The following is a 26,784-nucleotide window of genomic DNA, read 5'->3' on the forward strand; positions in this document are numbered from 1 at the left end:
AATGTGTCGGGCAGTCATCAGCCAAAAAATGAGAGGAGAGCAGGAAGTGTGGACATTTTCACAAGAATGGAGAAGGAATGGGAAGTTCCGGAGGGAAAAAAAAAAAACGGGAGAAAAAGCTTACTAAAGAAATGTGGTAGGATTACTGGACTTATAAAAGATGCCGTGCGGCTAGGAGCCGTGGCTTATGCTTGTAATCCCAGAACTTTGGGGAGGCTGAGGCAGGAGGACCATTTGAGGCCAGGAGTTTGAGATCAGACTGGGCAACATAATGAGACCACATCTTTACTAAAGGAAAAATAAATTAACCAGGCATGGTGGTGCATCTGTAGTTCTAGCTACTCAGGAGACTGAGGCAGGAGAATTGCTTGAGATCAGGAGTTTGAGGCTGGCTGCTGTGAGTTATCATTGGACCACTGCACACCAGCCTGTGTGACACAGCAAGATCTGTCTCAAAAAAAAAAAACAAAGAAACAAAAAAAAAGAAACAAAACCATGATCTTTTCAACCTGTGGAAATGAAGGGGAAGAAAAAATTCAGCCCAGCTTATTCTCCTTCTTCTTTGGTTCACCTGTTAAAAATGAGCGTGTATCCCATAGTCTCTGGATTTCATCTCATCTCAACCTCTGAAAGACTGGAAGCTTTCAGTTATCCTGTCTCATGCATCTTCAACTGTTTTCTTCCTATGAATCATTTCCTTTGGCACACAAGGTTTTTCTCTGATCTCCAACTGTAGATAATACTGGTCTGTGACCTCCCTCCAGCAATCATGCTCTTCTTATGTTTGCTTTTGCAACCTCCCCCTTAGGAAGGAAGCTACAGGGACAAGGTTAGGCATCATTTGGAGCTTACCCACATTTTCTATGTGTGGCCATCACCACTCTTCACATTTACTCATTCATTTATGTTTCGATTTAGTTTTTATCTTTATTGATTTTAAAATTTAATTAGTTTAAACATGGAAGCTTTTATTTTTAAGAGTTTTAGGAATTTTGGAAATTATGTATTAATTTATTAACTTTTTAATTAAAACATTTTTTGTCTTACTTTGCAATAATCACATTTAATATCTACTTTCAATAGATTTCCAGTAAATGATGCAGTGTTACTAACTATAGTCATCCTGCTGTACATTAGATCTTTAGAACTTATTCATTCCACATAACTGAAACTTTGTTAACTTTTTATATTGTCACCTTTTCATGTGACTTCATCAACCACAAACTGACAGAGTGGCCAAACCTTTCACTCCCTAGAGGCGTCACCTTTCCCAGCTGGTACAGTTATTCCCCATCTCTTTTGTTCCTGTCAACAGAGGGAGACTACCTAGAGATGAGAAGGAAGAAAGAGGTAGGGGGAAGCTTGGGCAATGCTTGTAGGCTGACACTAATGAATTAGGCTTACAACAGTCAAGGAGAGAGAATGGAAGTCCATTAAAGATCCACTTACTCTTTCAAGCCATGTCATCAAAGGCTGAATTCACAAAGAAAATAAAGATAAATTAGAGAAAGCAAAAATGTTCAACTTCAGTAGGGCAAACATCATAAAATTAAAAGGCAATCATAAAAGTGGGAAAAATATTTGAGACTATATGACAAAGGGCTTACTATATACAGAAGTTTTTCAATTAAAGTAACGAGGCTAACAACTAAAAAATAAAAGAAGAGAGAAAGAGGTAAAAAAAAAAAAAAGAAAAAGAACAAAAGGACCAAGAACAGGAATATTTAAGGGAAAAAAAGGAATAATCATATAAATAGCAAATAAATGTATGACATAATGATAGCATTTATTGGTAATCAGTAACATGTCAATTAAAATAACAATGAGATATTTTGTTGTTGTTTATTACATTAATAAGCATATGAAAGATAATACATATGTGACAAACACATAGGGAAGTGCTCTCACACACTCTTAATAGAAAGGAAATAGGTACAAGCCTGGGTGGCAAATTGATAACACATATAAAAAGCTGAAAACTTTCTTTTAACTTAGAAATTTCACCTCTAGGATTAGGGACCAATTCTAGGCAGGGGACCTTTTTACCCAGGGCTATCATTTACTTAGGACCTCAAATTCAGACTTTAGATGTTATTTCTGAACTAGGTTATACCTAAAGTCAAAGAGATAACTGAGGAGAAAGAAAAAGAGACACTGATCATGTAACTTAGAATTGTGCATGGTCACGTGACCTGCAGTACACTAGAAATTAGAGACTTTCTCCTACTTCTGTAAGTTTTCAGAATAATGCAGTTAGAGTACATTTTACTTATTTTACCTTACATTTTTGTCTTAGAAGTTTTGATTGGTTAAGAAAATCATTTAAAATGTACCGCAATTGAAAATATATAGATAGGCACTTTTAATTTTTAAATGTATTTAGAGTCTCAAAAAATTGCTTGAGTCCTATTTGCCCTCAGAGAGTCATTTATATTACTGAAAAACTGAAAAACACTTACACATCTAATAGAAAATTTCATGTTGTTACCACCACGCTGTGCAGATATTTAAAACGATGTTTAAAAGAATGTCCGTTCACATGGGAAGGTTGTAAAAAGCAGCTTATAGGACAGTATGGACTGTATAGATGTATTTTTTAAAACATTGTATGTGACTATGCATATCAAAATAATAATTAAAATGTCAGAGTCAAACTTGATATCATAGCTAATGCTTAACTGTAGCTAAGCAATTTCAAAAAGGCTAATGTATTATTTCAGATCCTTGCTGTTAGAATAATTTTTTAAAGTGTGGCAGCTGGCAGGCATATAAATAAGAAAACAAACCTGTGTATCAGATCATTGGGGACAATTTCAACCCATCTTATGGATGAGGAAATAGAAGGAGAAAGTAAGTGTTTTGCAGGTGGGTCTTCTAACCTGGAAACTAAAAGACTGTGAGCATCTTGTCTTCTTTCCTTTGCATTTTTATGCCTCAGCTTCTTGGACAGTGCTTGGCACATAGAAAGTGCTCAATAAATAGTTACTGAAGTTACTGACAGATCTGGGAATGGCTCCAGAAGCCCTGAGTGCATGGATGGGGACCCACTGCCACCTAATAAATGAAAACTGCGTGGTTCATGGTTAATGAAATGCTGCTCTTCATCAGTTTTACCCTCTCAGTCTCTAGAGATATAGCCAAAGGCTAAATTTTCTCTCTCTTAGATTATATCATAGGTACTCTGGGGGAGAACTCAAATACATCATTTTGTAGCAGGACAGAGGAAATTGAGACAACATACAGACAAGGAAAATAAGTCAGGCTAACATTAAGCTCAGGACCAGAGAAGTCCATTAGAGGAAGAACCAATGCCATGGCAACTGAAAACCGATGTAATTTCATTTGCTATTTAATGGGCTCTTTGTGGAAAAGTGCTCTTTGTGGAAAAGGCTAATTGAGGCCAAAAAATTGCAAGCAATTTTCTCTTAAAGGATTTTTCCCTGTTTTTTCAGTGTTGCAGAGCCTGCTTTGTCCCCATGCTGGATTTTGTCTGCTATTTTTCTGTTTGCCTTTCTACTTAATGCCCCCATCTCCTGGCCTTTGTTTCCTTTGGTGTTAGTATAATAGTGTTCATCAGTTGAGAAGGCTTATTTACCTTGGTGAAAAACGTCCTCTCCTTGAATCCTGCATTTCCCTATGAATAAAGAGAGTCAGGGCAGGTTTAGGTGGCTGCCAAGCAGCATATTATTTCTACCTATTCCATTCGTAAGAGGAAAATGAAAGCTGCCTGCTTTACTCTGCATGAAGCAAATCCTGACAGTAGGAGAAAAATTTGTTACTGCAGGAAAGCCATAAAAATTCAAATGTTCCTTAGCAGAATGTAGCATGGGGGCAATGTAAAGGGGACCATGCCTTTTAAAAGACTGTTCCCTGCTACTTTATGTGACAGTGACACAACTCACCCACATGTTAGGAAATTCCCTGGTCAATGAAGTGTAACTTGGTAATGCAAGATGTCACTGGCCTTCATTTTAATCCGAAATAGATATGCCTGCTGGACAGACACTGCTTTTACCACCTCATCGCCTTCCATCTTTTCATCTTCTAAGTTATACATTGTAATAGCATAAATCTGACCAGTCATTTGCAAACCACCCTCAGGATTTTTGCCACATCTGCTGTATTGTGAGTACCACCTGTACAATATGAATTTAATGTTCTCATCAAATTGATATTACTTATTAAATTCAATTTTAAAGGAAATCTGATATTACTATAAAAAATCGAAACCCAAAATCCCTTGACATACATTGAGGGTAACAGTAACAGTAAATAAAAGGCAATTAAATTCTTGACCTCTGTCTGCTCAGAGACCCTCTGTTCTCGGATGGCAGAAAATGACTCTAAAAAGCTGTGTCTTCTTGTCACTGCTTTTTCCAGAAGATTTGCCTCCAATCATTCTGCTCTGAGTGAGTTAACTTGAAATGAGTTTGCAGTCCCTATCTCACACCTGGTCAGTCAGCAGTTACTCCAGTCCCGTAAAGAATGTTCCACGAAAAATCATACCACACTTCGGGGAACACAACCTTAAGCAGTGCTTTCAAGTTGATAGTCTATTTAGTGCTGAGATTGTAGAAGCATCTCTTTAGAATCAGGAATGAAACAACTTTTCTGCTCTCATCACAGTCTCTTCAGCCCTGTCCTGGAGGTCCTAACTGGCACAAAGAGAAGAGAAAACTAAATAATGTATGACGATTGAAAAGAGGAAGCAAAATGGGCATTATTTAAAACAGGATGTTTGTCTACATAGAAAATCCAAGAAAATCTACAATTAAATGGTTACAACTAGTAATTGAGTTGCAGAGGTAGTGCATTTAAGATCAATATATAAAAATCAATTACATTTCTGTATACCAGAAATAAGCAGCTAGAAATTCTAATGTAAGAAAGGATATATTTATAATATCACAAGAAATTTAAGGGGCCTAGAAAATATATTTAGCAAAAGAGGTGGAAGAAATATGAACATTGTTTAAAAGACATTAAGAAGATACCATATTCAAGGTTTATTATGAAATATGTAGTACTAGATTATTCCTTCTTCAGAGGCAACCACTTTTACTTCCTTGAGCTGATTAGTTTGATATTTCACTCTAAACTACTAAATAAATACCACTTATTTATCCATAAAAGTGGAAAAGAATAAGTAGCAATAGAAGCAGCTTTATGAGAATCTATTGATTGATTCTAATGGAAAATGAGGATCTGGCTCCTTTTCCGCTCTCCGTGTCCCTCTCCCCAAGTACTTCTTCATTCCCTGTCCCTTATGATGGAGTTACATTATAACTATGAGGCTTGTGGTCAACTATGATAGCTTCTTTTTTTGTGCAATGTTTGTTATCTCTGTAGAAAATTGTCTTATTTCATTCTTTGGCTTAATTTTCTACATACTCATTGCTATTTAACCTCAAAGCTTTTGCCAATAGTTTTATTTTATTTTATTTTATTTATTTTTAGAGACAGGGTTTCACTCTGTCACCCAAGCTAGAATGCAGTAGCATGACCATGGCTCACTGCAGGTTTGACTTCCCAGGCTCAAGCAATCCCCCCACCTCAGCCTCCCAAGTAGCTGAGACTACAGGCGCATGGGCCGTGCCTGGCTAATTTTTAAAAGATTATTTTTAGTAGAGACAGGGTCTTGCTATTTTGATGAGGCTAGTCTCCAACTCCTGGCCTCAAGTGATCCTCCTGCTTATGTCTACAAAGTGCTGGAATTATAGGTGTGAGGCATTGTGCCTGGTCAGACAATAGTTTTAATCTTTTCTGAAATATTTAAACTTAGTGGGTATTTTATCAATTTTATTTTCTTGAAAAAGTTCCTTCTGGAGTCTTCAGACCTGCTCCACCTAGGTTCAGGTTGATGTGCATCTGGTGAACCGCTGTCATCCTGGGATCCCCATTCCCTACCATCCCAGGAACACCCTTTTCCTCTCCCCTGTTTCCTGGACCACAAGTCTTCCTAAATCTTGGTGTCTTGCCTGTTTGGGTTAGATAAATCCTCTGGTAGCTTTCTGAGAAAGGGTGCATGAGACTATACATGCACCCCAGTGCATGAATTCTACCCCACGACTTAGCGTAGAGTTCTAGATTCATAAACATTTTCTTTTAGCATGGTGAAGGCATTGCCCCATTGCCTTCTAGTTTCCAGTACTGCAGCTGGAAAATTGAAAGCCATTTACTTCTTTGTTTTTTTATGGGACTTATTATCTTCCTCTCTGGGGAATTTAGATTTTTTTTTTTTTTTTTTTTTTTTTTTTTTTTTTTTTTTGGTCTTTGATGTTCTAAAATTTCACAATGAACTGCCTTGGTAGGTTTATCTTCATCCTTTGTACTGAGTCCATTCAATTCCACAATGCTTGTCTATCAGTTCTGAGAAATGTTCCTGAGTTGTTTCCTGCATGAGTTCTTTTCTTCTGCTTTCTATATGCTATCTTTCTTGAATTACTATTATTTGGATATTGACCCTCCTGGACTGTTTCTCTAAATTGTCTTGTATCATCTCTCCCATTTTACGTTTCTTTACTCTCTGCTTTCTGGGAGATCTTTTCTAGGTTGTTTTTCTCTGTTTTTATTGCCTCCGTCAAGTATATTAGAGGTTTTCCTTAGATGTCTTATTATCCTTGGCTGTCTGCCTATATTTAAGATCGAGTCACTAAAAGCTGATTCAGAATCTAATTATCTAGGGAGAGTGGTTTTTTTGTGTGTTTTTTTTTTTTTTTTTTTTTTTTTTTTGCTGTACAGTATCTGGCTGGACGTTTCATCTGAGGAATCTCTGACATAGTCTCTTATGAATTAGTCAGATTCTCTGAAGAAAAATCTGTTTTTTTTTTTTTTCCTAGAGAATCAAGACCTAATTGCCATTATTCCAGGTGCTAAGTTAGGGGAAAAGGCTGGGGATGCAAATATAGCATATCTGCTATCTAGAATGCCCTGTCCCTCTTCTTTGCTGAGCAAACTTCAACTCCTATGCAAGGTGTTAGTTCAGACTTCACTTCTGAGGATCAGTCTTCCTTCATTCCTTTAAACTCAATTAGGACACTATGCTATGTTCTGTATTCTCATATCTCATTGTAGCTTTCCTTTGTGGTACTTATATTTTATTTGTTGAATTCTTTGATTAGTATCTGCCTCCTTCACTAAACCATAAGTTTCATGAAAGCAGAGACCATTTTGCTTGGCAGAGCCCAGTGCATAGTACATATTGGGTGTTGATTGTTAAAAATTTATTGAATGCTTAATTGACAACAAGTTCTAGCACTAGCGAAAAGAGTGCGATTGAACCAGAGCAATTTCATGATCATTACCGGTAAAATCATGCTCAGTTGTACACATTGCTTCTTTCCCATATGAAGAGAGTATGTCAGGAAGGAGGGAGAAGTCAGAAGTGTTAAATACTATGGAGAGATCCAGTAAGTTGAGAGTTAAACAGCTGCTATTGGATTTAGTGACATGGATGGAACTGAAGATTATACCAATCAGTTGAGCGATGGATGCAGAAATCAGAGCAGGGGCGATTGAGAACTAAAAAGGAGGGTGTCTGAAAGTGTGAACAAGCCTTTTAAGGAGTATTTGTGAAGAGAAGACGAGAAGTAGATGAAGAGGAAAATGGGTTTGAACTTTTTTTTTTTTTTTAGATGGTAGAAACCTGAGCATTTAAAAAACTGATGGAAAAATCCACCAGTAGGGCATAGATTGAAGACAAAGAAGAGAGGAGGGATAATTTTTGGTGTGAGGATTCTGAGAAGTTTGCGAAATGAGATCCAGAGCAGGTAAAGGGATTGACTTTGGAGAGGAAAAACTTTGTTCTATCATAGCCAGAAGCAGAAAAGGAGAGAATGAGAGTTGATATGTGTGGTGGGAAGGCTTTAAGGAAGCTTCCCTTCGAAGGGCATTTTTTATGTAAAGTAAGAAGTGAAGAGAGTTGAGAGTGAAAAGAGAAGAAGTATAAAAGATTCAAGGCAAAAAGAGGTTTGAAATAATTGTTACAGAGAATATATTATATTTTCTGTAATTATAGAGAATAATTATTATAGGGAATTACAGAGAATGGGAAACTAAGTAAAACAGAGAAACACTGGGTTTCTGAGCAGTCTGGAGGGTCCAGCTGAGTTCTGATGTTTGACTTTATGATGGTACTGGTCTTGCACAGGTGGCACAGGTGTTTTTTGCCACACAGCACTCAGCTGCTTGGGTGCAGACGCTGAGACAGCAGATAATTGGGCTCACGCAGGGTTAGGGTCACTCATAATGGCCCCAGGTAGATGCTATGAAGAGATGAAAGGAATTTAAAGTTTCAGCAAAAGAGTTATTAAAATGATAAAATATGGAACTAAGCTGGATAGAGAAGGAGAGAAGAAAGGAACATTTAATGGACAAAGAGAACACAGAGAGGGATCTGATGGAGTCCAAGAATGGTTATAGTGGACACTGAACAAGCAAGATGCATAGATAGAAGATTGTGGGCAGAGGATTGCATATGTGAATCAGTGATTTCTGGAGACAGATAAATTTCAGGTAATGACTCAGTCCAGGTTTGACTGTGGGTTGGAGTCATCAAGTCAGAGTAGAAGAAAGTCACTGAAGGGAATGAAATTCAGAAACGGGGAGACCAGGAGATTGGGTGGGTCATTCAGGCAGTATTAAAGACCCCCAGAATAACGTCAGGAATTTTTGAGGAGAGGAGTAATGTGAGGTAGGTGCCAAAATCTTAAGAAACAGATGGGAAGATAATTATATTAGGGAAGGAGATTAGGTGGTATAGCTGAAAAAGCAAAGCCCTAAAGAAGTAGGGGTGTTCTTTTTATTTATCTTTCCACGAGAATTAGGGAGTAATTGGAAGAAGCAATGGGGAGTCAGACATATGAAAAAGAACACCCAGCTATATACCGCAGGCCAGAGTTAAGCATCCCACATCCGTTGTTTGAGCTTGGAACACAGCAAAGCTAGTTTGGTTGCCATGGTGACCAACGCCATGTCTCCGGGCTCATTAATCCTATGTTCCAAACTAAGCACTTAGCAATAGCTTCTGAATAAATGCAACAAAGCTCTGCATACTGAAAAGGGCACATTCATGTTAAGCAGAGGAAAAGGGTTTTCAATTTCATTCATTAAACTTGAGTAAATAATTTAATATCTTTGTGCGTCAGTCCTCCTAGCTAATGAATAAGGATAAATGCTTAATGGAAAATCTAGCTTAATAAAGTTAACAGCATCGGGGCTACATATAAAGGAAATTAATGTTGCCGGTATATATGCATATGAAGGGGAAAATTGAAAGGAAAATAACGTGTATTAAGCATCTATGATGTGGCTATGTCAGGTACTTGAAAATAAAATGTTTCATTTAATCCTTGCAACAACCATGTGAAGTTGCACATTGTTCTCCTTATTTGAAAAATGAGGAATCACAGACTCAGATAAGTTGAATCAGGCCTCAGTTCACAAAGCTTGTCAGATTCGAGCCGATCAAATTTTATTTGTTTTGGGTCTGTGATGCTCCCACTGTGTCGTGCTGGAAATTGTATAATGCTTATCCTTCTGGGACATTTGGCTAATTAAAAAATTAGGAGAAAAGACTGTGCTAAGCTGACACTATCTAAAAGAGAAACTTAAATGCTATATCAGAATTCTATTAGCTTAAAAAAATTAACTATCCTAAGATTTTTAAAAGGCTTTTCTTAAAAAAATAAAAAAGGCAGCTGGGTATATTCGAAGTGTGTTTAATTAAAAGACATGAAAAACTGTCGATGTTTCTTCTGAAATGAGTCCCACCAAGGCAATTGTTTATCCCCATTCTATCGTTTTCTCACATGAAGAATTGGAGTTGCAAAGCACATTCTCAACACAGAAACTGATCCTTTCCTTTTAAGTATCATGCCTTTATTTTGGTTTCTGGACTTGCTCCAACAAAGGTGTAGATAAGTGGTTGAAAAAGATATATTGAAAATCCATTAATTCATTTTCCTTAAAATTAAACTCTTTAATTAAAAGCAACACTTTGATCAATTTCTAATTTCTACCTCCAACAATGTAATATAGCAAGGTTTAAAATAATAGAAATAACTAGGTGTATGTTAAATATCCCTGTCACTAACCTTAGATGTTAGCATTTTTCTTTTTTTCTCCAAACACTAATTGTTTTGGTCTCACCTATACAACAATTTTAGGTCAATTTTTTTCAAGTTTGGGTTGCTTACTGCAGCCAGGTGATTCCCAAGTGCATTTTCAGAGGAGAAGTAGTAATCACAGCCTTCTTTCCCACCTGTTAGCATTATAGGTTTCCTTCTCTGACCGACTCTCTTTAAATTCTACAATCAAAAACCATATGTGTCTTCTGTTCTGAGTTTTCAGTCTGGGTGTATTATCTTTGTTTTATAACTGGAAGCATCTGAAACCGGAAATTAAAGGATGAAATTTCCTTGGGCCTGTACTTCTTTATTTATTTTCTATCAGCACTTTTTCTTTAATTTGTTTCTTACTTAGGGGAGCCTGGATCTTATTATCTTCTGAACATTTAAAATACCCATTTAGCAAAAGATATCAGACTTAAAAACAGAAATGCAAGTGTTTTCTTTGTCATCTCTGTAAGTAATAACTTATGGAAGATAATCTAAAGAATTTTAGAAGGTTTTTCCATTAAGCTAACCAAGAAAACATACAAATAGGGGAAATGAAGAAAGCTCAGAATTGGATGCTAAGAATCAAGCACATGCCAGCTTCTTGAAGTTTTTACTAATTAGAAAGCTAATGGAGACAGAATAACGGTGGACCCCTCTCTTTTTCAAGACAAAACATTTTGCTGGCAGCCAGCCCCCACCAAGAGCTACAAAGAAGTGAACGCTGCAGGGAAGGCCCAGTTAGGGAGTCCGCTGAAAGCAAATCACTCCAGCCCCCTTTGCTTTGTTTTCTTGCGGCCTCAGAATTCTCGCAGCCCTCAGCAACACTCTTCAATTAGGAGGGCCACACCAACCAAAGCCCTGGGTGGTAAGAGGAGGAAGTACACGCACTTCTTGCAAGCATAGTTGAATTAACCTGGGTGGGGCCAGGAGGAAGAGCCATGAAGAAAGATCGGCTTGGACTTAATAATTAATAATAACCCTGTAATCACAGCTTCTAGGGAGGCTGAGGCAGGAGAATCGCTTGAACCCGGGAGGCCGAGGTTGCCGTGAACCGAGATTGCGCCATTGCGCTCCAGCCTGGGCAACAAGAGCAAAACTCCGTCTCAAAAAAAGAAAAGAAAAGAAAAGAAAAGATAATAATAACAACAGCTGGATATGGCATTTATTTTGCACGCTTGGCACTTTGTCTATGCTTTCACTAATCCTCACAACTATCCTATGATGTTAAGACTGTTATCCTAATTTGCGGATTAAAACACTGAGCTTGAGACAAATTGCTTAATAGTGAAATCAGGTTTTGACCGCAGTGACCTCACTGCAGAGCTCTCGTTTTGTCCACTAGGTGGTGCTGCCTTCCCTTTGCTACTTAGAGTCCTGCTGGTAATGTAACTTAGTCTTGGGACTGCCTTAGGGGACTTTGCTGTTGTTGCCTTATTCTGTGAATCTCATCTCCACTGTAGACTGTATATGTCAGTCAGCAAACCTGCCATTCCCTCAGCTTCTTCTATAACTGCCTTGCTCACAGCCCCTGATGTAGGGGAAGCACAGGTGCTATCTTCTGTAACACTTGATCCTTCCATGCTGTAGCCTATTAGACCAGGGGTGGTGTTCAACCAAGGGCTGGTTAGGAGGCTTGGACATGGCTTAATATGAAAAAAGGAACTCAAGTACAGTGCTTAAAACTGAAGGTTCTGGAGTAAGACACACTGGGTTCAGACCTTGACTCTCCCACTCATGAGGGCAAAATTTAACTTCTTTGAATCTTATCCCTCACCTACTAAATGGGGCTATGGATAATTCAAGTTGATTCTAGGGAACTCCAGCAAGGCTTTACGGATTATGTAAGGCTCTTTTCCCCCATCCCTGGACCTGTGAAAGTATCTTTGTGTTGTCTAGAAATGCATTTCCCAAAGTCCACTGTATTAAACAATGATTCTGGAGCTGTTAATAGGTGTTTCAAAAAGAGAATTCCCTGGAAAAATAAGTCCTGGAAAACCCATGTTAAACGGGACAGACTTCCTCATCATAAACTTCTCAGAATCCTTCATATGCTAATGTGAATTGTAAAGATACAAAGGTACATAGAATCTACACATTTATTTAACCACAGCGCTTTTGTTTTTAATGCATCTTGCAATACTAATATGCCACAAAGCACACTTTGGGTAATGCTGGCTTAGAAGAATGAAATGAGGGCCTGTAGCTAGAAGGGGAACTCATATTTGGTGCAGCAAGAACTCCATTTAGCCCTGTGTACATCAGTCTTCTTTCCAGCTTCTCTTCTGAGGGCAGATTCTATCACTGTGTTAGGCAGAAAAAATGACCCCCAAAGATGTCTAAGTCCGTATCCCTGGGGCCTGTGATTATATGTTACTTTATATGGCAAAAAAGCACTTTGCAGATGTGATTAAATTAATAACTTTGAGATGGGGAGATTATCTTGGATTATCCATGTTGGTCCTGTCTCTTTAAAATCAGAGGACCTTTTTTGGCTATAGTTAGAGGAAATGTGACTATAGAAGGAGGGTCAGAGAGATAGGATGTGTAAGGGATTCTACCCACCATTGTTAGCTTTGAAGAAGGAGGAAGGAGATCATGGTCACGAAATGTGGGAAGCCTCTAGAAGCTGGAAAAGGTGAGGAAATAGACTCCTCTATATATTCTGTTTGACCTCGATCTTAGCCCACTGTCAGGGTTTTTTTTTATTTTTTTTTATTTTAAGAAATCAAGCCAATAGAATGTATGTGTATGTATGTGTGTGTGTGTGTGTGTGTGTGTGTATGTTCAGAGAGGGAATGATTTATTTTAAGGAATTGACTCACGCAGAGTGAAGGTACAAGTCTGAAATCTGAAGAGAGGAGACCAGTAGGCTGGAGAGCTAGGGAAGAGATACAGTCTGTTGCCAGAGCCCTTCCTTGCTTATGAGAGGTCAGTCTTTGTTCTACTAAGACTTTCAACTGAGTGGATGAGGCCCACCCACATTAAGGAGAACAATCTGTTTTTAACTCAAAGTTTGCTGATTTACATGTGAATCTCATCTAGAAAAACAGCATCACAGAAACATCCAGAATATTGTTTGACCAAATAGCTAAGCAGCATGGCCCAGTCAAGTTGATACATAAAATTAACCATTACATCCACTGAGACTTGTGTCAGACTTCTGACCTGCATAACTATAAATAATCAATTTGTGTTGTTTTCAGCTGCCCAGTTTGTGGTAACTTGTGACAGAAGCAATAAGAAGCTAGGACTCTCACCTACCCATCCTAGGCACCCTAGGCATCCTAGGCATTACTATCTGCTATAATGTAAGTGACTTCCTTTTGAGGACTTGGTCCTCTGTCTCTCAGTTCTGGTTCATTTCTTTAATTCTGCCATCATCCACAAAGGATTTTGATGCTGACATAAATTACCAGTCCAAAATCACCCTCAGAACTCCTGGACCTCCACAATTCTAACAACCTGCATTTCACTCCAGGTCAGCTGTCCACTCACATGATCTCATCCTTGGCCCTTTTATGTCACTCCAGTATTTTCTCTTCTTATCTTTCCATCATTCTCTCTCAGTTACACCGCGCCAATTCTTTAATGTCTTCATGACTCCAGTTCCTTGCCCCTTTTTGTATACAGGTCTCTCACCCTCTCTTAATTTCATTTCTTTCTCCACTCAGTCTGGGCTTCCTTGTTGATTACTTGAATTACTGTCTCACTGATACTATCACTTTGCCACAGTACAATCCTTCTAGATTAGCACAGACCATATACACCTCTAATACACTGCTCCTTGCCTACTATTAAATCGTCTATAAAAATACAGAAAAACTTACCAAACAAAGCCCTTTAGCAATAGCTATGTAAACTAAATATATGAACAAACTATAAACCAAAGAATGGTGAAATTTCTATTAATTACATCATAAAAGGGAATTAATTTGGATGTCCCTCTTAAACAAAATGGACAGACAACGCCCCCAAGAGTTAGAGGAAGAAGTTGACTGACATGTTCAGTGTCTGGCTTCAGGGTACACAAATTCTCCCTCCCCTTAAATTCATCATTCTGACAGGCATGCAACCTGTCAGGTATTTGAAGAGACACTCTCAGATGATTAGTCACTGCCTGTCTTACCCATTTCTCAGTGATGAAGACGGTACAAAGAAGCGCAACCTGGAGTCCATGAAAATATTCCGGCCCAGCAAAGAGGGAGCCTTACCCTGACTATGCAGGGGAAGATAATTCTGAAATGGTCTTTCTGCAAGAAACAGACAAAAATTGTGAAGGCTTTTGCTTAATTCCATCCAAAGTGTGAAGGGGACTTGGCCTCTATGAGACCTAAGGAGACGATGGACTGAGATAAAGGCAGAAATGCAAAGGGAGCTGGAGGAAAAAAACTTCTCTCTTCCATTCACCTAAGGGGCTGTTCTTAAACCTTTATATAGCCATAGCCCTAGTTTCACCAGCTGGTGAAGTAGACGGTATCACACCTAGGTACCCCTGTGTTTAACAGCTATGGTCCTCCACATACTGTGTTAGCAGGGAATGTTGTTTCTTCAAGGTACTCCTTCCTGATATGAATTCCCAGCAGAGACAACCGCTGTCCAAGTAATTGTTCTTCCTTTCTTTTTTCTTTTCCTTCCTTCCTTCCTTCCTTCCTTCCTTCCTTCCTTCCTTCCTTCCTTCCTTCCTTCCTTCCTTCCTTCCTTCCTTCCTTCCTTTCTTTCTTTCTTTCTCTCTCTCTCTCTCTCTTTCTCTCTCTCTTTCTTTCTTCCCTTCGACAGTCTCATTCTGTCACCAGGCTGGAGTGCAGTGGTGCGATCTCAGCTCACTGCAACCTCCGCATCCTGTGTTCAAGCAATTCTTCTGCCTCAGCCTTCCGAGTAGCTGGGACTATAGGCATGTGCCACCAAGCCCAGCTAATTTTTGTTTTTTTCGTAGAGATGGGGTTTCACCGTGTTGGACAGGATGATATCAATCTCTTGACCTTGTGATCCCCCCAACCTTGGCCTCCCAAAGTGTTGGGACTACAGGCATGAGCCACTGTGCCTGGCTGCAGTTGCTGTTTATGTAAGGCACTGGTTGTAGAATAAACCCTGGTATTCCCCCTGGACTAAAGGACTCCTTTCTTATTATCAAAGATGCTGGCTGCTCCAGAGATGGGCATCATCACCCTTGCTTTTGCTGCTGTTACTGCCACTCAAAAATGTAGGCTCACTGTTGCTTGACGAATTCCTTCTCATACAAGTGGCTTCTGATAACCCAATGCCCCATTGGTACCACTCTCCTTCATGCCATATCATCTCCCTGTTTCACTCCAGTCCACCTCCATGAGCCAGGGCCATTCACCTCTACCCCTAGGGCTGGTCCAGGCCTCCTCTTGCCTTTGAGTCCAGAACAGACAGAATTTTGTCCCTGAGTGGGGGAAGAAGTCCTTATCACTTTATCCAAACTTGTACCCTCTGAAAAAAATCAGTCTTCCTCAGGATTAACCTCTTTTTCAGTTGAATGATAATAGCAGCATTAATTTCCTTCAGTGAAAATATCTCTCCAATGATAATATATGGTCTGATTTCATGAGCTCAACAGATTAGTGCAAAATAATATAGTAATGTACATATTCCAAAGTCTGAGTTATTCAGTCTTATCTATGGTTACTTTGCAAAATTTTAATCAATAGTTTTTTGGAATTAAAGAGATAAAAAATAAAATAAATGCAGGGTGACTGAGCTCAGTGTCTGCATCTTGGTTATTCTCCAACAGCACGTCTAGAAAGATATCTTTTCTTTAAGGTTGAGTAAATTAAAAATAAACAAAATGATAAATAAACATGGGTTCAATGAAAAAAATGTGTCTCCCAAAGGATGAGAAGCAATATTCTGAGGAGTTGGCAGTAAGCTTTGATATGAAAAAGATTTGCTTCAGGAGACAGGGGAAATAGTTTGTGATATTTGCTTCCTGTTTTCAATATGGCTTAAAAAATACAAGTAGCTGTTAAAGAAGAAGAAACTCGTTATGAGAACAGACCAAGTGTCAAATAGTTTGGTTTAATAAGCATTTATAAAACCGAGCTGTTTTCCTATTCCTTCAGTGGTGTTTGTTCAGTCTTATTTGCCGGATCCGTTACTCTTTTCTATGTTTAAATGTTTGCATGTCCTAGGCTCAGTCTAAGAGGCCCTTTTCTCCATCTGAACTCAAGCCTGTGTGATCCCATCTGCTCCTATGACTTCAAATGTCATCAAATGGTGTTCACTTCCAGCTTGGTATCTCTGGCTTGAGCCTCTGCTCTGAACTCCAGACTCATCTATCCAACTGTATATAATCTGTCTCCACTGGATGTTTAGTTATCCTCTCAAGCGTTCCATGTCCAGAATGAAGGTGTTTCCTATCCCTGTGTTAATGATCATTTGTGTGGTTTGTTCTTGTAGAAATGTCTGTTTATATACTTTGTCCATTTTTAAATTGGGTTATTTGGCTTTTTCTATTGAGTTGTAATAGTTCTATTTTTTGTTGTTATTGTTGGAGACAGGTTCTCACTGTTGCCCAGGCTGAGGTGCAGTGGAGCCATCATAGCTCACTCTAACCTCAAATTCCTGGGCTCAGGCGATCCTCCTGCCTCAGACTCCCCAAATGCTGGGACTACAGATGTGAGCTACCATGCCAGGTCTAGTTTTAATAGCTCTTTATGTATTCTAGACACAAGTCTTTTATCATATATATGATGATAGAATTTGGGGAGCTGTCTTCACAGATAAAGAGAAAATTGTAGTTTTGATTGCTCAAGGAAGTTGTGCATAATAGGAAGTGCAAGGAGCAAATGATGACACCCAAAGTGAAGCAAAAATTTAGGGAGTGGGAAGAAAGAAATAACAGAAAAATCATCTCGGATTTTGTTTTCAGAGAGGGAGAAGAAAGCACACCCAAGAAAACTGAAAAAAAAAAAAACCAGAAAAGAATTTCGAGAAATGAGTCATCAATACCATTAGATGTAGTAGAGAAGTGTGGTAACTGGAAGGTTGAAAACTATAGATAATCAATTACATGCCACTAGTGATCTTGGTCTGAACAGTTCCAGTGGAATGTGGGGACAGAGGCGGGGTTTGCTGGACTGAGGAGTGTGTGGATGGTGAGACAGTGGATGCAGAAAACAGAGACTGCCCTTTCCAGGATTTCAAACAAAAAGCAACAGAAAGAAAGTAGAGGTTAGCTAAACGGGAGAAAAGAGTTGCAAAAGCTTAAGTATGCTTAGAAAATGAGGGCAAAGAGTCCATGTAAGTGGAGATGTTGGGTAAATAATACAGATAAATTACTTGTAGAGCAACATTGTACTGCTGGGTGTATGATCCATTGCAAAGAGGAAGGTGTTGGTCTTAAATTGGAGGAGAGATCTCACTTACCCTAAAATATAAAGAGAAGGTAAAGATGCTGAATTAGTCAGCATTTTTTGTTTGTTTTACCAAAACCCACAGAAACTCAATTCAGCTATGGTAGAAATAACTATCACCAATATCTAGTTATCTTCCACTCCAGGTTCATGGAAGACCACATTTTCTAGTCCCCTTGAAGTTCAGCAGGCATATGTCTCTTCTAGCTAATGACATGTGAACAAAAGAAATGAGATGGCTTCCAGGCTTAGACAATGAAAAGTCCATGAGGGATTTTTAAAGCCTTCTTCTCCCCATGGCATTGTGACAGTGGGGCAAGCCTCAGGTAGAGATGGTGAAGCCATAAGACCGAGGCAGCTCGGAGCCCTGAGAAATCAAATGGAGGGCCTTGATTCTGAATTGCCCCTTGGAACTGCAGTGCACTATGTGACAGCGAGAAATAAACCTCTGTTGCTCTAAGCCACTGAAATATGAGTGTCTTTACAACAGCATAATTAAGGTTATTCTGGTTAAATCCTAACCTAAGGAAAAAAAAAATAAACTATACTGGCACTCAAGAAAGAGTCGAATGACCTAGATTCCTAAATAAGGGTAAGATAGAGATGAAACTGGGCAACTGGAACCAGTAACTCAAACTGAGTCCAACAAGATGATGTACAAATCTTTAACAGGGAGTCCACTGCAGGAATGACCAATGAGATTTTTTATCATTGCCATACAGTTTGCCCCAGAAGGTTTAGAATTGTGAGTGCAAGTGTGTTGAATGGGCATCCATAAAGGTTTCTGAGGGTGACGTCAGGACAGAGATAAAAGGAAGACTTGAGCCAGATACCTATGCCTTCAGGGAAAATGGGAGAGTCACTGGGAGTTAGTAAGATTATAGATAAGAAGAAATAAAGGGTAATTTCACTGGATGACATAAATCTTAAAGAATGAGGTGCACAGGTGAGGAATTAATGGTTCCTGTTGCTCTAGAAGAAGGTAGTTCTCAACCCCAGACTCTAGAGAATGTATTAGATAAATGAGAACTTAAGGAAAATAGTATTTCATTTAAGATTTCATTTGAGACAAGACTATGGAAGACACAGAATATATTTGCCATAGAATGTAGACTGAAAGGGCAAAATTGAAACTAGAACAAAGCAGCCAACTGAAAATATGCTTTGGTGACAGTTCATAACATACTCGACACTGTACAAAATTGCATCCTTGAAAAAGAAGCAGACTTGAGAAATAATTCCAGAACACACAGAAAATGAAAAGTCCTGAATAGAATAAAAGGGATCTAACCTTTGAATAATAGATGTTTCTAAATAATTCATGCTATGAAAAATAAGCGAGATGATATATGTAAAACTCTTGGTGAGTGCTCAAAAAATAGCAGACACAATTAATATTTTCATGAAAGAACGCAGGACAAATGTGCTGTTCTTTATTTGCACAGAAGCCTATACCAGCCCAGCAGGGTTTTGCACTGAGGCAGGTGCAGATCAAGGTGATGAGAACAAGTGTAAACCAACAAGGATCAAACATCTCAGATAAAATAAACAACTAACAAGCATTCTGAACTTCTACCTGTAGTTATAGTAAATGGAACCAAATTCCTTCTCAAATCCTTACTAATAAACCATGGTAATATTTTCTCCATGGTCTTTCTGATTTGTCTTAATCCCTTTGCTAAGAAAAGTGTAATTTTTTAAGGTGATGTTAAAAAGGCAGGCATTAGTGATTTATTATGTTTTAAGTCATGCATTTGAGGACTGGAGTTAAAAATTGTGAGAGGGGATTTTTTTTTTCATTGACTATAACTTACTTGATAATTGGTGGGTGGTGAATATTTTAAGCAAAAATGGTTTTATAGTTTTCAATACATAAAGAAGTGTTTTCTTTTTTAATATGAACAATGTATCAAAACAGAGTAGAAGAAAAAAACCTTCATCTAAGAAACATGCCTTTGTTTAGAGATGAAATGAGTAGGTTCAGTTTTGGTAAAATTAATGAAAACATCTAAACCCAGAAAAACCTTTAATAAAATATTAAATTTCAGTGCTGGGGCATTATATTCAATAACATGCTATAGCCCTGACTTAAGGAATAATTTGAATTCCGAATTTTGAGAATGTCCCCCAACAGGGGCACATGTGCCTCTGACACGGTGGTGGGTACTGCACTGCAGGATCTTTAAGGAAGTTATGGACAAAGGGAGCAGAAACAAAATATACCATTAACAGCTGTTCGGCTGATCTCTCCACCTCTTCCAGCCAGCTAAGAGACTGAACAAAATGAAAACAATTAACACTCTGTCTACAAACTCAGGTTTATTGGAAAGTATTCAAACAAGCTCGACTGGTGGAAGAATAAAAAAAATAATAATGCTCTGTTGTTTCAGATCTAATAGAAGACTTGGCTTAAAATGCACCCATCAAAAGTAAATAAGCTGAGAGGGTATTCTGGAAACATAGTGACTGAATACAGAGTATTGCTCATTCTTTTCCAATCCCTACTTCTATATCTTTATCTTAGAAGCTTATTATTTAGCTTTTCATTTACTTTTAATTTATCTGAAATTAAGCACGCACTCCCACTCCCCACCCCCCATTCCCATCCACACACACTAGAGATGAAATCTGTGCTTTTACAACTTTGTTTGTCTTTGATTCCAATACCTGTATTAAGAGTCCATTATTTATCCACTGCCACACCTGTCATTACAAATGTTTTCTGTAGGTAGGTCTGTTTCTAGGCTTTACATTCTATTTCATTGGTCCAGTTTTCTCTTTATGCATCAGCACCACAGTATTTTAATTAGTTTGCTTTGATATTTGGTGGGGTAAGTACCCTTATTCACTGTCTTTTCTTTCCATCTTATTCTTTTTTAATTAAAAAAAAATTTCTTTCTCATTCTTTTTACTTCACTTTCCCAAAATTGGTATGTTGTTTTTGCTCTTTACCCTGCAAATTTTGTGGGGAAAAATGTTCAAATTGCATTGAATTTATAGACTAATTCTGAAAGAATTGCCATCTTTACAATAATGAGTCTTTCTATTTATGAACTTAGTAAAACTTTCCATTTATTGTCTTTTGCCTTCAACAAAAATTTTATCATTTCCTTCATAGTAGATATTTATATATTCTGATTATGTTTTCAATACATAAAGAAATGTTTCCTTTTTGAATATGACCTTTATTATGAAAAATAAATAAGAAAAGCACAACCCAATGAAAAATGGGCAGAAGCTATGAAGAGACAATTCTTACAAGTGAGATTCTGTGGCCTGTATACATATAAGAATATACTTTACTGGTAATCAGGAGAATGCAAATTAAATCAAAATACCATTTAATTGGCAAACACTAAGAAGTTTGAGAGTATCAAATGTTGGAAATGATTTTGAACCTTTAAACTCTACTGATGGACATACACATTGATATATACACTGATGAATATAATTTAATATGGTTGAAAATGTTCATACATTGCTTCCCGGTAATTCTATTTCTTCCTCTCAAGTAACTACTGCACAATTTGAAAGATACTTATTATTGGGAAAAAGCTAAAACAACTTTACCTTCGTAAAGGAATAGCTAAACTATGGTTTATACAAGGGAATTCTGTTCAGCAGTTGAAATAAAAAAAAAAAAACACCAGTTCTCTATTCAAAGATATATTGTGATGGATAAAAACTGGTTGCAAAAGTGAGACACAATGTATGTAGTTTTTTAAAACACAAAATAATAGTATATTTTTTAAATGGATACACATACAAATAGTAAAAAGAACAAAAATTTACCAAGCAATGACAAGCATCAATTTTAGAACAGTAGTAATCTCTGTGGAGGAAAAAAAACATGGGAGGAGAGAAGAAAGAAAAGGGCTAGGGCTTTCTGTAAAATTCATAGGACAAAAGAGAACTACAGCAAATATGGCAATAATTAAATTCAGTCAAATATGGGTATGGTATACAGGTATCAATATTTTCTGGAATTTTCCCTGTGTTTGACTATTTCATAATTCATTAAAGACTTAGATTTAGTGCTGATGTAATCATAGATATTTAGATGCAGTAACACAGCAGACTTCTCTCTTTTATATATAAACACAAAATAATTTTGAATTTTTAAATAACTATAGAGGTTTCTAGAAATGCAGCTATGGTATAAATCAAGGTGAGGCTGAACTTTGATTTATTCAGAACTTTACCAATAATTTTTCTTATTTTAGAATACCATTCATGATGGCAATGATGCTCGTGGTGTTTGAATTACAATATAAAACACTTCTATCAGTTTGAATATGTAGCTGTTTGGATTCTATGCATGGGTTCGAGCAAATCATATTTCATTATCTCACTTAGGATAATCTTTCCTAAATATTAACATATTGAATTTCACACTACATCACTATAGTTTATTTATTCTATTTTTAACAATCATGAGTTTTCCTCTACATGTTAGCCAGGGCATTATATTTATTTTTAAAAGATTATGTGTGAAGGTAGATGTTGCTTTCTATGGCATGCACTGCAGCATAAGAAGTGTCTGGAAGGGATGGAAATCACTTATCTGAGTTGGTCCTCCCATTTAGTACCACACAAAGGCTCTTCAAGGAATCAAGACCATCAGGACCGGAAGAGGTCTCCATCTTCTCTGCTGAAATTCTTATCCTGTCTCTGCTCTTCGTCCCATTCTCAGTGCACACAAACCAGTGTTTCTTTTGCCCACAGATGAAATCTGAAAATTCCTTCTTCTTTATCATGCAGAGAAAATTTAAATTTTTATCTGTCTCATTTGCTATCATTCTAGACTAGTTCTGGAGACCCTCTTGCAAAAATTAAAAGATTCATGAAGGAACTTCTCCCATTAAAAGTCACTTTATCTCCCCAAGAAACAATGTACTCTGCCCATCTAGAATGAAAACTGCTGCAAATTTTATAGGGTATAGTTTATAGAAATGTAAAGAAAACTTTTTAGAGAAAGTATGTCTGCATGGAAGGACTCCCTACTTTAAGAATGTCAATTCTTCCTAAATTGATATGTACACCAAAATAAAATCCAGGCGAATCAAATGTTAAACATTTTTTTAACATTTATAAAAACTAGATTATAATTAATTGAGATTGTTATGCAACTTATGAAAGGAGTAGGACATTCTGGTACAAAGGAAAAGACAAGGGAAAACTTGACAATCGAAAGTTAACATCACTGTATTTAGGAAAAATCAAACTGGTTACAATGTTTATAGCAATTATGAGAGCATAAGCTTATATCTTGATGAAGAGCTCATAAAAGTGCAAAGAAAGCAGAACAATTTCAACTAATAAAGATGTGAGAACTAAATTTGGACAATTAACTAAAAAAGAAATACCACTAGTTAATAATTACAGATAAAGTGTCTAAACTCTAATAGTCAAATGAATTTGGATTTCAAAAAAATAAGACTTTATTTTTGCTACCAAACTAGCAAGAATTTCTCTTTAAATGTGTAATATACTGGTTAGTGAAGTAAGTAGTCTTATGCATCACAGAGAGAGATAAAAATGTAACTTTTGGTAGTTATTAATAAAGACCCTTAACATAGTTCAAATGTTTCAGCTTAATAATTCTATTTTGGGGAATTTATTACAAGGAAATAATCCTAAAACTTACATACAAAATTATTAATTGTAGCATTAATTTTAAGATCAAAATTTTGGAAAAAATCAACACAGTGGGGTAAACTTACTCTAAGGAGTATGTAGTTATTTTATATTATGTTTAAAATATCTATACGATAACATGGAAATGCTTCTAAGAGTAACATAAAAGCACTGTTGGTCAGTAAAAATATTAACATGTCTAACTTCATTGGTAATTAGGGAAACCATTCAGATGAAATGAGATATCACTCTACAACGAACAAATTGGCTAAAATTAAATAGACGGAAAATACCAATGTTGATAAGGTTGTAGTACAATGAGAAACCCTCATGCATGGCTTATCAGAGTGTAAGCTGGTACAACTGCTTATCTGACAGTACTTAATGAAGTTGAAGATATGCATACTCAGTGACCCAGCAATTCCACTCATAGATGTAGAGCCCAGAGAAACCCCTGCACGTGAGCACCAGAGTACAAGAATGTGCAAGAATGCCCATGGCATCAGTGCTTGGGATAGCCTGACACGGGTAATGCCCACCTCCAGTTGAATGGATAAATTGTGCTAAAAGACAGATATAATAAAATGAACAAATGAGAACTAAACCTCACAAGATACATTATTTTCACCAATACAATGTTGAGTGAAAGAAGCAAAAGAATTTGTGTTTATGATTCCATTTATTCAAAATTCAAAAATTGAAAAATGGAAGGATTTTCTGGGTCTAAGAGTGTCTGATTTCTTGACCAAGGATGTAATTAGATGGTGATGGCTTTATAATAATTTTAAAAAACTGTGCATACTTATTTTTATATACTGTGTAATGTATGTTATGTGTTATGGGTCAAATTGTGTGCCACTCCCCAAAACACACACACACAAAGATACATTCAAGTTCTAATCTCCAATACCTCAGCATGTGAATTTATTTGGAAATAGGGTTGCTGCAGGTATAATTAAGTTATGTTAAAATCATACTAGAGTAAGGTTTTTCCTTATTGCAGTATGACTGGTGTTCTTATAAGAAGATGACCATGTGTTCAGGAGATCGAGACCATCCTGGCTAACATGGTGAAACCCCGTCTCTACTAAAAAAATACAAAAAACTAGCCGGGCGAGGTGGCAGACGCCTGTAGTCCCAGCTACTCGGGAGGCTGAGGCAGGAGAATGGCGTGAACCTGGGAGGTGGAGCTTGCAGTGAGCTGAGATCTGGCCACTGCACTCCAGCTTGGGTGACAGAGCGAGACTCCGTCTCAAAAAAAAAAAAAAGATGACCATGTGGAGACACAAATGAGACAGCCAAGTATAATGGGGTCCCCAGAGACCCTCCAACCAACCTGCACACTGGGAGAATGGGATGGAGCTATGGAAGTTCCTGCCGTTTGCAGTGGAGAGCAGCCTGGCCTCTCCTGTTCCTGGGTGGTAACCTGGGATTCAGTCTGTGAGATGGGGCCTGTTAACAGGAACCCCTCTCACTTTGCTGAGAGTCTTTTTCCTTTTTGTTGAATAAAGTCTGTAACCACTCATCCTTCAAAGTGTCTGCATGCCAAATTAACCTGGTCATGTGACAAGAACCCGGATTTTCCTACAACACAGAGACACAGAGAGAATGCCATGTGACGGTGAAGGCAGAGACTAGAGTGATAGTTCTACAAGCCAAGGACTGCCAGCCATCAACAGAAGGTAGGAGAGAGGTCTGAGGCAGATTCTCCTTCAAAGTCTTTGGAAGAAACCAACACTAGACACTTTAATTTTGGACTTCTAGTCTCCAGAGGTGTAGGAGAATAAATTTCTGTTGTTTTAAGCTACCCAGTGTGTGGTATTTTGTTAGGGCAGCTCTTGGAAACTAATACATTGTATTTTCACATTAAAAATATATTCAAAGCTCCCAGGAATTTATGTTTCTGATCTCTAATTTATTGAATAAATCACAAAATCTAAAATAAAAAAGTAGTCAAATCATTGTACTTTATATATTTCCTGGAAAAGTTATACTGGCGACATAATTCAAGTATGAAAATAAGGAACTCCTATTCAGAAAAGGAAACCATGTAGCATATCTAGTTGTACCAACAGGTCAAAGATCAATTGTAAATGTCCAACTGCATTAAAAAGTAAAGGATGTGGTTTGTTCCAAGTTGGCCTGTAAGAATTTCATCCTGACCCTTTGATTCTCTTCCTTACTGGAAATTCTCCAGCGTCTGAAGTGACCCTGCACATGGCTTCTGGGAAGACATTCTCATTCATTCCATTTCACTCTAGAGCAAAGACGAGCTGACCTGAAATAAGACCTGACCCAGAACTTCTCTAGGGCAGAATACTGATAAACACAGATGGCTTCATGAAACACCATCTTTGGTTACAGTTCTGCCTTCTACAAGTTACGAATACAGTCTCAGAGTTTACATAGCAGTGTACTCTTGGGTACCTTCCTTGGGGACTGATTTTGTATAGGATATTGAGCATGCTTGTAGGAGTTTTGGTTTTCTCAAATATGTTCCATATGATCAGCAGATGCCATAAATAAAGGCATAAAGGAACATGGTGAACGGATTTTTTTAAAGCTAACAAAATGTAATGTTATCTTTTTACTACTTTCTGGTTTTCATATAGTAAAAGAGAGTAAACTACAGAAAAATTTTCCTTCAGAAAAGTAATATGAGGTAAAATAGAACAGTGATAAGGAATTTCCAAGCCAGGCTATCTGTTTTCAAACCTTGGTTCAACAATGAGGAAGGGGTCCCTGGTGGGCGAGAGCCCCAGGTGGGGAAGAACAATGAACAATTGTTCTGAGAAATGGGAAATCACAATGACTTCTTCCTGGCACAATGACCTTGTTCTGTGGGCACAATGACCTCCTTCAGCACAGCAGCTCCCTCCAGCACAACCCTATAAAACTTCGCTGCAGTTGCACCCTGCCTCTACCCAGCCTCTTCTCTGCTGTGCTGCCGGTTGCAACCTTGCAATGTATTTTCATACTTCTCTAATAAATCTGCCTTTCTTTACCTAGAACTGTCTTGGTAAATTACTTTACCACCTGTGACACTGACCCCAGCTAGTTGCACCTGTGACAACTAGCTGGTTGTACTTTTGGCCAATTATTAAACTCTCTGAGTACAAATTTCTTCATCCGTCAAATTAGGATAAAAACTGCACCTACTGCAAAGGATTACTTGGAAGATTCAATGAAGCAGTATATGAAAAGCATTTAGCCCAGAATGTTGCACATGGTTAAGAGTTTAATAAATACTAGTTACTAGCATAGTAATAGTAATAATAATAATAATAATAATAAGTCTCTACAGACTTGAAGTAGCTATAAAAAATTCCAATACAGTTGATTAATTAGAGTTGGCCCCCTAGGGGTCATTTGGTTCACCTCATTAAATTAGGCAGAGAAGGAAAATTTCAGCTTCTTGAGTTGACCGCTCTCACACTTAACATTTCGAATTAGAAAAACAAAATTCACTTAAGTTTTCTAATCTGTTAAACAAGTGGGTTGGATTAAGTAATTCTAAGGAGCTTTCCAAGCACAAAAAGTTCGTATTTCTAACATCCTTTGTCAACCATAAATCAAACATTTTACAGTCTCTGAATCATTTTCTGTCTTTCAGTGAGTATTTCTACTATACCAGCTTCTACACCTTTTGATGA

General features: G+C 37.6%; 1 protein-coding gene across 1 annotated transcript in view; it reads left to right on the plus strand.

Moving 5' to 3' along the window:
• The window catches only part of LOC105475538 (ankyrin repeat and SOCS box containing 4), a 53,740-nt gene that overhangs the window by 14,165 nt on the left and 12,791 nt on the right, over positions 1-26,784 (plus strand). The window lies entirely within an intron of this gene.

This window comes from Macaca nemestrina, chromosome 4 (genome assembly GCF_043159975.1).
Source record: "Macaca nemestrina isolate mMacNem1 chromosome 4, mMacNem.hap1, whole genome shotgun sequence".
In the NCBI taxonomy this organism is placed as follows: domain Eukaryota; kingdom Metazoa; phylum Chordata; class Mammalia; order Primates; family Cercopithecidae; genus Macaca; species Macaca nemestrina.